The sequence below is a fragment of the Eumetopias jubatus genome, unplaced genomic scaffold (genome assembly GCF_037043125.1).
Source record: "Eumetopias jubatus isolate StellerSeaLion01/CBP00866 unplaced genomic scaffold, mEumJub1_p1.0 scaffold_5, whole genome shotgun sequence".
NCBI lineage: Eukaryota > Metazoa > Chordata > Mammalia > Carnivora > Otariidae > Eumetopias > Eumetopias jubatus.
Window position 1 is genome coordinate 4,913,692 of NW_028274811.1, and position 15,018 is coordinate 4,928,709.

At 52.5% G+C, this 15,018-nt stretch overlaps 1 long non-coding RNA gene across 1 annotated transcript; it reads right to left on the bottom strand.

Annotated features, from left to right (window-relative positions):
* Window positions 1–4,148: 4,148 nt before the first annotated feature.
* LOC148164248 (uncharacterized) lies at window positions 4,149–14,530 on the bottom strand. Its single transcript, XR_015768245.1, has 3 exons — window positions 14,401–14,530; window positions 12,674–12,754; window positions 4,149–5,556 (listed from the first exon to the last, which is right to left on the bottom strand). It is a non-coding gene; the product is annotated as an uncharacterized LOC148164248 (long non-coding RNA).
* Window positions 14,531–15,018: the final 488 nt, after the last annotated feature.

The following is a 15,018-nucleotide window of genomic DNA, read 5'->3' on the forward strand; positions in this document are numbered from 1 at the left end:
TCGGCTCTAGCAGGGGCACGGGCAGGGGCAGGGACATGAGTGGGGGCAAGATTTGGGTCAGAGGCGAAAACAGGGACACAGGCATGGGCAGGGGAAGGGGCAGGATTTGGGTCAGGGGCCAGAACAGGAGCACAAGCAGGGGAAGGGGAAGGGGCAGGTGCAAGGGGAGGGACAGGGTCTGCAGCAATGGCACATACAGGAACCAAGGCAGTATCTGGGTCAGGGGCAGGGACAGGGGCACTGGCAGGGGTAGGGATGGGTCAGGATCCAGGGCAGGAGCAGGGTCTGGGGAAGGAGCAGGGCCACAGTTCGGGGCAGGCACAGGGGCCCTGGCTCCGGCAGGAACAGTGGCAGGAACAGGGGCAGGCTCTCCGGGCACAGGTTGTCGAGCAGGCCCTTCCTGGTCGGTGTCAGGCTCTCCGTGGGCAGGTGCCGGGTCAACTGCCGGCTCCTGGGCTCCTGCTGAAGTCTCTGCAGGCACCACCCCTCCCTGGAGAGCTGCTGATGGAGTTGGAGGCGGCTCTAGCTCCTTAGGTCGTGAAACGTCTGTGAGAGGAGAAAAGCTCACCCCCGTGCCTGCTCTCCGTGGGTATTTGCAAGACAGAGCCCAGCCCAGAGCCTCCCAGAGAAGCCGCAGCCAGGAAGGAGCCCTCCCCGGGACGTCTCCCCGACTGCAGTCCACCCGCTGGGTGCTCTGCACACAGTCTTTGCTCCTGGCCCCACACCAGCCTCTCGGGGCTCCTCCCTGTGGGGCCGGCCCCGACCCGTCCCCACACACCCACAGGCACCCCGCCCCAGGCTTCTCAGCCTCGAGCTCGGTCTCCGTGGGCTCCATTCCTGGAGCACAATCCAGTCAATGACCACCAGGGACAGTGGTCTGGGTGGTGTCGGAGGCCTTCCCCCGCAATCCCCAGCACCTGCTCCTGGGGACCCCTGTGGGGTCACGCCCCAGGTCGCGGAAACGTCACGGCTGTCCGCCAGCCTCCTCCCGATTTCATCCGTGGTCTGCAAAGACAGGGACGGGTAGCCGGCCCAGAGGCATCACAGCCCTGCCCAGCCAGCCTCCCTGTCCCCCTGCCCTGTCCCCCTCCTGCTCCCAGATCAGACACACCTGTGCGTGCCCAGCCCTGCACACGGTACAGTGACCCCCGCTCCAGGGCAATTGGGATAAACCCAGGGCAGAAGCTCGCATCCGCACACACCCCGTCCCACCCAGCCACCCTTGACTTTGAACAAGACCTGCCCACTGGGTATCTGACCCCTCATCAGCCTGCTCTTGAATGGGGTTGGCCCACCCTACATGACCCCTCTTCACACACACACACACACACACACACACACACACACACACACACACACACACACACGGGTGGGGACCTGGGGCTGCACAGGTGGATTAGACCCTGTGGGGCTGGGTGGCCGGCTCTGGGGCTCCTGGTGTCACCTTGTGGTCTTTCCGACCAAACGGCCAGAGGCGGTGGGGAGCCCTGAAAGGACATCTTGAGACAGCATTTGCTGGGCGCGCTTTCTTCCGTCGGCAACCTCCGGATCTGGGAACACAGCACGCGAACATGTTGGTTTGACTATCTCTAAAGTAATGAGCTGGGCCGGGGGCTGTCTCTGGAATGTGGGTTCCTGGTTACCTGGGTTCCAAATTCTGATGGGCTCTGTTGTCAGGGAAGTGAGGTCACCATGGCCGGGGTCCCCTCACCCAACTTCCTCCTCAGACAAGAGCCCCACCCGCGAGGGCCCCTCCCCCAGCTGTTCAATGCTGACCCCCCCCATGCCCCATCTATACAGTGACACCCTCCCACCCCACCCCACCCACAGCCCACGCAAGGCCTGGGTGCAGCCCTTGTGTGAGGACACAGAGCTGGGTTCACCCTGGGCTCCTGCGCGTGCCCAGGGCTGTGACCCTCGACAGACCCTGTGCAGGCCCTTCTGCACTTGGGGTTTGGCCCCTCGACATGCTTCACTTAGCCGCTGAGGCAGAAATGCAGTCCTGTGCTGAGCCCTTCCTCCCAGCCTGCTGTGGCCTCGCCTGCTGTGGCCTCGGCGTGGCCGTGAGACGAGCAGGACGTGGCCGCCCTCGGTGGGAGGGGGGACAATGGCAGCAGAGCCGGCGCGAACCAGTCACGGACAGCCACCCCCCAAGGCGGGCGCAAGCTGCGGAGACCCCCGCCGCCCAGTAGGGCCAGCCTGCACCACCTGACCCCATGCTGCCCAGACGGGAAAGCTAAGTACATTCGTGTCGGTTCATAGCACAGAGATCCTGTGGGTGGTCCTTACGTGGCAGTAGCTGACTGATGCCGTTCTACTGTGTTCTCCTTGGGTGGCCCTAACCGCACCAGCGAATTGCATCGCCAGCTACATACTGGTGACTCCACGTGTCCGGCTCCCACATCTCTCTGTCCTCTGAACTCCAGCCCCTCACGTGGCATCTCCGTTTGGGGGTCCTGGGCTCCAAGCTCAGCCCCCGAGCCTGCCCGGGGCTCCCTGTCCTCAGACTGAACCTCCCTCCACAGCCTGTGCTCTCCCCCCCCTCACCCTTCCCTCCGCTTCCACCACTCTGGGGTTTTTCACAAGTGGTCTCCTCTTCCGCGGAAGCCCACCCAACTTCCCTAACTACCTCTGTGCCTCAGCTCTCTTCCGAATGTCCCTTCCTCCGAGAAGCCCTCCCTGACCCCTTCTGCTCCACCCGGCGTGAGTCAGACCTGCCGTCGTTTTGCACTCTCTGCAGACACTCTTCCACGATCTTGTGTGTTGTGTTCTGGGATCTCTCACCTGCTCAGGAAGGGCCAGACGGGCACACACGGAGGATGGCCTGCAGAGATGGGGGCAGTTTTGGGGGACGCACCAGCCCTCGAGGAGCACCCATGGCCACCAGCAAACCCCCAGGTGCTGGGGCAGAGGAAGCGGCAGTCTCCATCCCAGCCTCAGAAGAACCAGCCCTGGCTCGTGAGCCTTCGGGTGGACGGGAGCGGCACTCCTGTGGCCTCCTCCGGCAGCCACTGTGCACCGCTGTTCAGCTCAGCACAATTCTGATGAAAACTCCTTTGTTTATTCCTCGTGCAATGAGACTTTGGGGTCTTTGTTTCCAGGTCTGGGATCACTCTTGGGTGTCGTCCAGATATTTTAGCGTCTCGTCTAAGAGCCCTCATTGTAGTGGACTCTTCTTAAATCCTCGTCGGAGACACAGGTGCGGAATGTCCTTTAATTCCCTCTGAGGTGTCCACGCTGAGCGAGCTCTTCAGCAGTCTTCTCGAGCCTGGGCTGGTGTGTGCAAGGCGGCCATCCGTCTTGGAGCACAGTGTCCTCAGCTTCTGCTTGCCACCACACCCTCCAGATGACCAGCGACCCTGTCCCACTGTGTCTGAGTCATGTTGGTGTCCCAGCTTCCCCCGTGAGCCAGCGCTGGAGGGCTGCATTTGTATTTCCCCTTCTCACCTCGGAGCCTGGGAAGGTGGGGTGGGGCTGAGGACACAGCGCAGATCAGCTGAGGCTGTGTGCAGGTGTCTCTACAGAATCTGAGCGCTTTAGAGATGTGCCACCCTGAGGTCAGCGGGGCCAAAGCCAGGGGAAATGTCATCATCTGCCTGGAGACGGGAAGGGGTGAGGGGCTGATGGAGGACCCTAAGAGTGAGCAAGAGGAGCATCGAGCCGAGGATACTGGGCTTCTGGGGGACACTGCTCCCTGATGGAGCGGAGGGGAGGTGACATTCTAAGCGGAAAGAACCTGGGTGAACTGAGTGGGGGGGGGGGAGTAAGGAATAGGAATTCCAGGACTGAGCGAGGCAGGAGGGCAGGTGAGTCCACCCTCAGGGGTGCTTCCCTCCCTGAGTCTCAGCTTCCTCACCCGTGGAAGGAGGAGCACCCTAGCACCTACCGCAGGTGCCCTGCTGACTAGAAAGAAACCTCTGCCACGTGGCCGGCCATGTACTAGCTGGAGAGGAGGGGGCGATCGCGGGCATCTCGCCGGCCCTCAGAATGTCCCTTCCAGCCCCCCTGGCGGGGACACAGTGTGGCGGCCCAGCCATCCTAGGGCACAGCCCTGGTGGCACCAAGGAGCGCTCAGCCAGCTTCCAGCAGGGGGCGAAGGGGCCCCAGGGCCAAGGCGGTGAATGAGGTGCTCCACCTTGGGCGGGATGGCCAGGCTGCCAGGGCCTCCTGCTGCTCCGGGCGGGGCGCGCGGATCTATCCGGGCCCGGGTTCCGTCCGGACGTTGGGCTGGCCGAGCAGGGGACCCGGCGTGGGGCGCGGGACTGGGGACCCAGGCTGGTGCTCACGGGCAGGTCCCGGAAACCCCGTCTCTCCACCCGGCGGGGTCCTCAGGCCCCCAGAGATTTCCTCTCTGGACCCTGGTTCTCGCTCCCCTCGCTCCATCGGGCGTTGGGGAGTCGGGTCCCCCGGAGCCGTCCCAGTCCGACCCCGGGAAGCCGCGGCGCAAGGTCGCAAGGTCGCGGAGGGGCTGGGGTGCAGGCAGCGCCAAGAGTACGCGAGGAGGTCTCCGCGGGACCCGGGGCCATGGCTGAACTGCCCCAGAGTCAGGCCGCTGACGGGAGGTCCCCGGGTCCCCTGGCAGGAGGGGCCGCGGCAGGGACGACGAACAGCGCGCCCGAGGGCCTGCAGGGGGCGCCCCCATCCGCAGGGTGCAACGGGAGGTCCGGAGCTTCCTGGGACCGGTGTGCTGGGAGCCGGGAGACCGGGAAGCCGCGGGCGCCCCTGGGGTCAGCGGTCCTGGTCCCGCAGAGTTCCCCGGTCCTGCCAACGCCCCCTGTGCACCCGCTTCGGGCTCTCTCTGCACTGGGGTGCTCGGGGCTGGGCGAAGGGCTGTGCGGCCTGGCCTGGGGTGGGGAGCCGGCGAGCGGGCGCAGTGGGGGCCGCCCCCAGGACTCAACCCTGGGCGCAGAACACGGGAGAACGCGGGCTCAGGTGGGGACAGCCCTCCTGTGGCCCAGGCGCAGGGGCCCCGGGGCTCGCGGTGCGCTAACTTCCAGACTGTGTGCACCTGCGTCCTAGGGCAGGCAAGTGTTTGGGGGGTTAAGGTAGAACAGAGGCGTCACCGAGGTTGGGGGAGGAGGCCGCGGCCTGGAGTCTCTGGAAAGAGCTGTTGTGGGATGTGTGCTCAGGCTCGCTGTCCCCCAAATCACTCCCGAGTCGTCCCTGCTTACTGTCAGCCCGGGCTCTGCTCCTGTCACTGACCTTCAGGAAAGCCGGGTGGTGAGTGTGCTTCTCATTTCACTGGTGCAAAACTGGCTTAGGGAGATCAGGGTCGCCCTCCCGGGTCATAAGGCAGGAAGGGCCAGACCGGAGCCTGGGATCCAGGTCTCTTCAGCAGCAGCCCGTCCTTCCTGGTTCTGCTCTCAGCCTCCTTTATCATAGTTTGTTCCTTTTTTCCTTGAAAGATTCTTTCACAGCATTGATACAATAAACCACACACGAAGCGTGCAGCTTAGTAAGTTGTGACCCATGTAGACACCTGCGGATCCGGCGCTCCTGTCAAGGCAACGACGCACGTGTCCCCCCACGGGCTGTCCCTCAGGCCTCTGGTACTTGCTGTGGAACACAAAGGCAAAAGAAATAGAGAAAAGAAAAATCAAACTTCCTTACAGTTCACAGCCCATCGACACGTCCTTGAGACAGGCATCGTGACCTTCCCCTGGGAGTTTAACTGCCCCAATGTTCACACTTGCTGGAGGCAGAAGACAGCCTTAGTTTGACATTAGCCTGACCTCCAGGATCCTGTAAAAATCCCCTTGGAAACTTCCTTTATCTCTGCGCCCCCACAATATGTGTTAGCCATCATCCCCCAAGCATATGACCGTTGATATACCTCTGGAGAGTCTCACGACTGAGGTTTTACTGGGCGGGAGTAAGTGACGTTTTCCTAACCGCAGCTAGCCCCTCGGGGTCCTGGAAACCTTGCTTCCAAATTCCTTGGAGACTTAGCAGTATCCATTACACCCCCTAACTTGAAAGTATAGGATCAGTGTCTCCTCATGACCCCAGTGCAGCTCTTTCTACCCTCGGGTCCTACCCCCGTGCTTTAATAAAACTACCCTTTTTGAGCTAAACACATCTCAAGAATTCTTTCTTGATCGTTTTCCCCCGGACCCCATTTCCCAGCGTACTCTGCTGTCTAGGTTGACCTCAGGCTACGGGGACCAGTGCTCTACCTGCTCTGGGACTCTTGAGGAGCAGGGGCTCTGTCCTTGGTCTCCATACACTGTGGTTCCAGCAACATCTAGCCCATGACTGACCCCATGCAGACCTGAACATAGAGTTCAGGGCTTTTGAGAAACCTGGCAAACAGTCCCCATTCTCAGATTCCCTACATCCCTTCATCTGTTTATTTATTCATTCCACCGATATTTTTAAAGATTTGATAAGTACCAGGAGGCCTGGTGCTGGGTGGACACCAGGTGAGGAGGTGACCTGAGAGATATGAATGGGGAGCTACATTAGTTTTTCTTTTATTGTTTGTGCTTTTGGTATCCTACGTAAGAAATCAGGTTCACTCAACAGGTTCTCACTCTGGATGAGGGCTGTTTATGGCTGAAGCCGGGAACAGCCATGGCCGAGTGGATCTGCACTGAAAGCTCCTCGGCACCTCGGCTGCTCCTGGAGAACACACACCATGGATCACAAAGAGGGTACGGGGTTGCGGCTCCTTGGCGATCTGAGAAGAGTCTCAGAATCTCAGAGATCGTCGTCTATCAAGCCTTGGTGCTCAAAAATATGACAGAACACCCAGGCCAGATGTGAGGAGACAAGGGGCAGTATGATTTCCGAGAGGCTGTGCATTTTGACTGGGGGATGGACCCACCGTGAGCTAGTTCAATACTGGAGTCCGTCAGGCTACATTCTACATGAAAAAAGACGCAGGCAAAAGTGCTCCAGGCAAACAAAACATAAATGCATAAGTAACTGATTTACTTTGACAAGAGTAATTCCACACTAATAATTAACATAAAAGAGTTTTCATTTCTGGTCTGATTATTTTCAGACCTCTTATGACCTTAGCCATTTCCCACCCAACGGCCTTCCCCAAGTGCTGCTGCGTGATTCCCGTTGGTGGATCTTCCTAACTCCATCAGAGGTCAGCACTTGTGGCTGACCTCCCGGGAGCTTCGGTCTCCTCCTCCAGTCTGGCCTCCTGGGCCAGACACAGCCCAGCTGTGGATGCTCCCTGGGACTACTCATCCCCATAATCAGATCTCTGGTAGCACTTCCCTTTAACTACACATACTTCCACAAGGTCTATAAAATAAAGACTGGTCAAATTTTGCTTATCAAAATGTTTTTCTCCACTGTTTTTATCTAAATGTGGTAAAACTTGCTGACATGGCACCAACTACTTTGGGGAAAGCAGAACAGACTAAATCAAACGACTGACCAAAACCAACGACCAAGAAAGTAAACAGTCAACAAAGGCAAGTCTTTTATCCAGCAAAGTCATCAAAGGACAAATAACCCCACGGTACCTGCCTGTTCTACCTCAAGCCTTCCTTCCCACACTCTAAGTGGGTTCTACTGAGTTCCAAGCAGGGACGGGGCGGTGTGTGTGGAGCCCTGAGGTTCTGGGTCGGGCAGGAAGGTGTCCTCAAAGAGCCAGGGTGGGGGCACGTGGAAATGCAGTCCTGAAGGACTCCCAGAGATGCACTCTACACTCCTCTGTGTCCTTCAGCATCTCTCAGAGCCTTGATACTTGACTGATGATTAACTGTCCTTACAAAACAATGCTCTCAAGAAAACAGCAAGGTGAGACACATATTCCTCCCAAAGGATAATCATATAACTTACATGAAGAGCATTTTAAACTATAGAAGAAGCTGCTGTGAATTGCCTGAAGTGAGTGTTGGTCATCAGATTTCCCTTAAACAATGATCCACCGCAGGTAAGCTAATTTTTCTTCAATTTCCTTTCAAAATAAGTATGACATGATGGTAGGAAATGGCACCATAATGACTAGAATTTAAATGAATTAATTCTTCCCAGACTATTGTTAAGTACCTATAATCCACGGCGGCACAGCCCATCTTCCCACCTGCCTGTCACGACGACAACAGGCCTCAGGCAGGCTTTAGCTCACGTGTCTTCCCAGAGCTCAGGGGCTCACGCTTCATCCTGGGGCCCCACTCCACGAGAATGGTCCACGTGCACAGGGCTGCGTGCACAACGTCTGCGTGAAGTGCCACGATGTCATCTGGCCTGTGTGCAAATTCACCATCTTTGTTTCCTCTCTAGATGCACAACTAGTGACGGACTGTGGGCAGGACACACGGAGTACTGGTGGGCACGCGGGCAGAGCCTCGCCTCTCAGCCAGGCCAACTCAGCACCGCCAGGCAGCTGGCCCCACGCACCGCCCAGTGTGGCCCTTGGAAGCTCTTTCAAGGCGAGATACATCTGGGCCCGCTGGGGTCTCTGGCTGAAAGGCACCCTCTCCACGGTGAGCCCTCTGCATGAACGACTCAGGCTGCCGGCCTGGGGTGCGGCCCTGGAACCTCTGCAGTCTGGCCCACAGCTGGAACAGGAGAACCGCTCACGGCAGCCAACCATCATCATTCTTGTTCTCATGTCATGATGAAGCATCTACTTTTCATTTGGTCTCATTTCTTTCAAATCCAAGCAAAAACACTGTTACAGAATAGCTGACTTGGAGGCTGCAGATCTTTCCCCCTTTTGAAATCCAATCATTGGAACAGCTTTCTCCAACAGGAGGTCATGTCGGCTCCTGGCCCCTCAGCCACTGGTCACACAGATCACCATCTCAACAGTGGAGGAAGAAGGCAGAAGTGAATTTCACAGCCTGTCCACACAGAGCTCGTGAGTGGGGTAGGGGCAGAAGAGTGACTCAGGACCGGTCAGGACGGTCAGGGGCAGGCTGCGCCCACAACTACTACGGAGCTGGCTCTGGCCTGGCCGATTCCATGAGTGAAGAGTAAGATCTGGACTTTGGCAAGCATCTTCAAAGCGACACCCCATCGCTCCGAACACACATGGGAGTGTATGGAGTTGGAATAAAAAGGGCGGGGCCGACGTGTTCAGGGTCATCCTGCACTATGGTCTTGCACATCAGCAGCCCAAACTGACAAGTCACTGTGCTTTCTTTTCCAGTGTTTCTGTGAGCCTCTGCACCTACACATCAGGGACCCACCATCTGCCTCCCTCACACAGACAGGAAATAGCTTCCCCAGGGCCCTGAGGCGGCCTCAGCACCTGACCAACAGCAGTGAAGTCTTGTGCTACAAGTCACCAAGTTTCTCATTTAAAAAACTATCAGCTGGCCAAACAGGGTAAATAATTTTTCTTAGAGGGGTGGGGCAGAGAGAGAGAGTGTTAAACGGGACAACCTGAGATCATGACCTGAGCCAAAATCAAGAGGCGGTCGCTTGACTGACTGAGCCCCCCAGGCGCCCCAAGACAGGGTAAATTCTTGAGACGACAGTGCTCAACATCTGACTGGGATCTGTAATTAAAATGCAAAGTATGCATTTAATATTTTTAATGGGAAACCAATTTGGGAATAAAAGGCTTCACTGCAACTATATTTTTATATGGCAATAAATAGAAAATGAAATTTTAAGAAGGTAACAAATGAAACAGCATCAACAAAATCTAACTACCTAAAAATAAATCAAACAAAAGGTGTACAAAACTCTACAGAGAACTACTGGGTATTTACCACAAAGATACAAATGTAGGGATCCGAAGGGGTACGTGCACCCCAATGTTTATAGCAGCAATGTCCACAATAGCCAAACTGTGGAAAGAGCCAAGACGTCCATCGACAGATGAATGGATAAAGAAGATGTGGTATATATACACAATGGAATATTATGCCGCCATCAAAAGGAATGAGATCTTGCCATTTGCAATGACGTGGATGGAACTGGAGGGTGTTATGCTGAGTGAACTAAGGCAATCAGAGAGGGTGCCTGGGTGGCTCAGTTGGTTAAGCGACTGCCTTCGGCTCAGGTCATGATCCTGGAGGCCTGGGATCAAGTCCCGCGTCGGGCTCCCTGCTCAGCAGGGAGTCTGCTTCTCCCTCGGACCCTCTTCCCTCTCGTGCTCTCTATCTCTCATTCTCTCTCTCTCAAATAAATAAATAAAATCTTCAAAAAAAAAAAAGAAAAGAAACTTATAAGTTAATCAGAGAAAGACATGTATCATATGATCTCACTGACATGAGGAATTCTTAATCTCAGGAAACAAACTGAGGGTTGCTGGAGTGGTGGGGGGTGGGAGGGATGGGGTGGCTGGGTGATAATTGGGGAGGGTATGTGCTACGGTGAGCGCTGTGAATTGTGCAAGACTGTTGAATCACAGATCTGTACTTCTGAAATAAATAATGCAATATATGTTAAGAAAAAAAAAAGAAGAAGATAGCAGGAGGGGAAGAATGAAGGGGAGTAAGTTGGAGGGGGAGACAAACCATGAGAGACGATGGACTCTGAAAAACAAACTGAGGGTTCTAGAGGGGAGGGGGGTGCGGGGATGGGTTAGCCTGGTGGTGGGTACTAAAGAGGGCACGTTCTGCGTGGAGCACTGGGTGTTATGCACAAACAATGAATCATGGAACACTACATCAAAAACTAATGATGTAATGTATGGTGATTAACATAACAATAAAAAATTAAAAAAAAAAAACTCTACAGAGAACTACAAAGCTGCCATCAGATCCAAATCCTGAGAGAAAATCCTTGTGCCCTCTCCTGGCTCTGGAGGTGACTGTGCCATGTGGGGTACTTTTCCTCACTACAGAAACTGGAGCTCACAGTGTTTTCTTTCTCCCCTGTGTGCTGCGTGCACGAGCTACAGGCAGCCCGAGCTCCCTGCACCTGACCCGTACGGTTTGGGGACACAGTGGGACGGGAGCAAATTCAGGTGACTGCCTTCATCCCAAGCAAACCGGAAGTCTAGAGGACTCTTTTACATACACCAATATTACAATCTCTCTTCTAAGCTGAAAATCCTTAAATGGCTTCTTCCTTCTTCTGACAAGACCTTCAGGAAGGAGCCTGGCTACCCTTCCCCCACATCTGCACGCTCACTCACATACAGTCTCACACGCTCGGCCATGCACACAGGTCACGCACTGTCCCATGCTCAGTCACGCACTGTGTGAACTGCGCTTTGCAGCCTGGTTGTGTTCAGCCAAACTCTCGCTCCCTCGCACTGATTTCAGGGGGATTCCACACATTGTCTAGCAGACATTTCCAACTCTTACCAAGTGATAAGCAATATAAATCTGTGAAACAGAAAGGAAGTAAGCAAATATTATTCCAAAATATTAATAGTGGCTAAGTTAATAACTTTTTTTTTAATTTTATCCATTTTTTTGACAGAAGAAAGATTTGAGAGCGCACAAGCAGGGGGAGTGGCAGAGGCAGAAGGAGAAGCTGAGCAGGGAGCCTGATGTGAGGCTCAATCCCAGGACCCTGGGATCATGGCCTGAGCCAAAAGCAGACACTCAATTGACTGAGCCACCCAGGCGCCCCCTAAGTTAATAACTCTTATCGTACTAAGGAAGCCCTTTGGAAAGGCTTTTTCTCAAATAATGCTAAATTGTCTTTAATTAGAAGATGCTTTCTTCATAAATATTTTTACAAAAACACATAAAGATCTCGGTATTCTCTCCAGACCTCATTATGCACTGCCTCGTCTCCCTCATCTGTTTCCATGAACACCTTGAACATATTGTTACCGAAGCACTCGTAAAAATAAAGTTACAAAGCAATGGCCAATGACTATCTCCTCCACAGGCATCCTCATTTTTACATCCCCATAATTTCCTCATTATCTGGCATTAGCAAGTGCTTTCTCAAATGATGACAACTGCTCACTAATCCTGGTACGTGAACAAGAGGGAAACGAAGCAGACTATACCAACAGAAATCTGCAGCAATTAAAAGTAAACTATAGACATATACTAAAACCCCTTAAGGATTATATATATATTTTTAAAAGATTTTATTTATTTATTTGACAGAGAGAGACACAGCGAGAGAGGGAACATAAGCAGGGGGAGTGGGAGAGGGAGAAGCAGGCCTCCTGCTGAGCGGGGAGCCCGATGTGGGGCTCGATCCCAGGACCCTGGGACCGTGACCTGAGCCGAAGGCAGACGCTTAACGACTGAGCCATCCAGGTGCCCCCACAAACCCCTTAAGTATTATGAAGCATTTATAATATCAGCTGTTAAAATCAAAAGTTACTGAGTCCTCCAAATCTGATTGGGGAGTCACTGGGGAGAAGGGACTTCAAGCTATAGCAAAACACCATGATCGTGCAAAGAATCCAATGAAGCACACACGTGTACATGAGCAGATGCACAGCCATCCAGTCAATACAAACCAGGAAACAATGTGGGTATCACAGTCTATTAAATCCTATCCAAACTCACACTGAACTAGTGAAAGTACTTCATCTTACTGGCTCGTAATATTTTCAGGGAGAAGGACTTTCTCCAGAGTAAATATGCTAAACAAAAACACTGGACTGAGTATATCCCACAGAGACTGGATGTGGGAAAATTTAAGAACTTGAAACATTCTCTAGGCTTTCCCTTTTCAGTTCAAAGCTTCTGTTCTCATTTATTCAAATTTAAGGTTTGCTGTTTTTAACTTATATACACAATGAATATATTTGTATTTAACACAAGATTTAACTTACCCTGGTAAATGTGCCTTCAAAACTATGAATATCCAGTTGTGGCTTCTGGGCATACACATAAGCACTGACTGAAAAAAGGTCCTGGAATACAGAATATCTGAACTCATTACATTATAATTAGACAAAATTACTTGGAAATTTTTCATTCACCAACTAATATTTTTCATATGTTATGTACCAAAAGTGATGGTCGGTTTTCCTATACTTTGTGTGCCAACACTAGGTTAGGATGGAGGATAACTAAGGGAAATAATTTTTAAGCTCAACAGAGGTGTGGCAATTTCTCTTGGTTCTAAAAGACTACTACTTAATGATAGGTGTATGTCGAGCACTTGGGAGTTGCTCAAAAGCTCCATGTCGCCTGGGGCTGTCCCAGATTCCAAGTTTAAAGGTGGAAATATACTTCGTGGAGTTCTGTCATACTGTGTATGAGTACTCAGGAGTTACATGGGTACCCAAGAATTTAGTGGGATTTAAATAGTCCTCACAATTCTGCATAAGTTCTATAAAACAATTTAGCCAATTCCTAAATTTACTTGCATGTTTTTCTAACAGCTACTGCATTTGCCATAAACAGGTGACTTCCTTGAAGCTATGAACATACTGCATTTCTCCCATGTGCCTGAAGCACATCCCCACGATCTATATTTATAAAATTGTATGGGAAGGCTTTAACTATTCACACATCACAGCAACTTTCCCAGAACTAGCTCTGAAGTAGAAAAAAGTCGTTTAGATTACCCGACTCACAGGCAACAGGTAAATGCTTAAACAGTAAGTCTCTGGACATGACACTGAAGCACCTTATTTTAAGGCAATTTATAAAAGTACATCTGTTGATTTATAAATTTTAGTTTTTAAAACTCTATATAATTTTATTAAAATAATGTTATAATAGGTGAAAATGTATTGATAACAAATTTTACTTTTTTAATGGTGCATGATTATGTTTACCAGGAGATCACAAAGAATTTATAGTACCAAAAAGTTCCTTGCCTGTATGGACTTTAACCACCAACACCCACACAGGATTCTGACTGTACTGCCTACTAGACAGCCCAAGGGCGAGTGACTTCCCATTTCTTCTGTGTGGTGATCCCACACATCCTAACGTGACCGGCGTGTAACTGACATTAGGAGACAAAACTCCAAAGCACACAGGTAGGAAGCATACCTGAGTTCACAGAGGGAGGATGCAAATGATCATGTGGATGTAGAGTGACCTACTGAATTTGTTATAATCTAAATATGCTCCTGTATTTTTCAAACTGATTCATGTGGACACAAGTAATATTCTTAGTGGGTGAGTTACATCCACCAATGGAGATGATACTGGAGCCTTTCAGAGTAAACTATCAGAAGTCTTTGAGTTCTTGGGATTTCAGTTGTTTTAAAATATATATATCTATTCTTAATTGGCTATCAGAAAGCTGGACAAGTACAATGCTATACGGAAGTTTCAGAAATCTGTCCTTATTACAGGCCTGAAATTTAAACAAGACCCACATCAGCTAGGAGGGAAAGAACCCCAGCCCACTGTGTCCCCATGCTCCTCGCCAGGGCTGCTGCCTGCCTGCCCTCAGGACCCTGAAGCCACAGTGCCCTGGCCCATGCGCTGCCCGCATTTCCAGTCTCCCTGCTGCCCTCTGAAGGAAGACTAGGATTCCTTTTCCGTTTCATTAATAATCTACGCGTTAACAACGGGCATCACGTACATCTGAAGATACCTGAAGGCATTTGGGGTCTGTTGAGTCCAGGGTTCCAGATGATGGGACTTCCAGGCCATGCTGTGAGAGCTGTGCTAAGACGCAGCATCAGCCCTGCTCCAAGGAGGGCTTCAAGATACCTGAAGGTACTCAACTGGAAAATGAAAAGAGACTTCTAAGTTTAAGGTAAATTCTGTAATACAAATGCAGGTTTGATACAACAATCTAGCGACTACTGAAAAAACTAATGGAAAAAGAGAAAACGAGCCACTCACACAAGAACTCGTCAGACTCAAGCTCACTGCACAGCAAGGTAAAAGCTGTGGATGGAGGGCCAAGCTGGTGTCTGAACAGGGTGGGCTTCCCAATGTGTCCTGAGAACGAGGCACCCCATCTCCACCATCCCCTCAAGCCCTCCTTGGAGCAGGGCTGATGCTGCGTCTTAGCACAGCTCTCCCAGCATGGCCTGGAAGTCCCATCATCTGGAACCCTGGACTCAACAGACCCCAAATGCCTGCACTTGACTCTAAGCTGGACCCTACGTGGTCTGCCAGGGCCGTTTCAAGCATGGCACGATCAGCGCCAAGCTGAATCGAGGAACAGGCTCGCAATCAGAGCTGGGACCTGCAACAGGTGTAA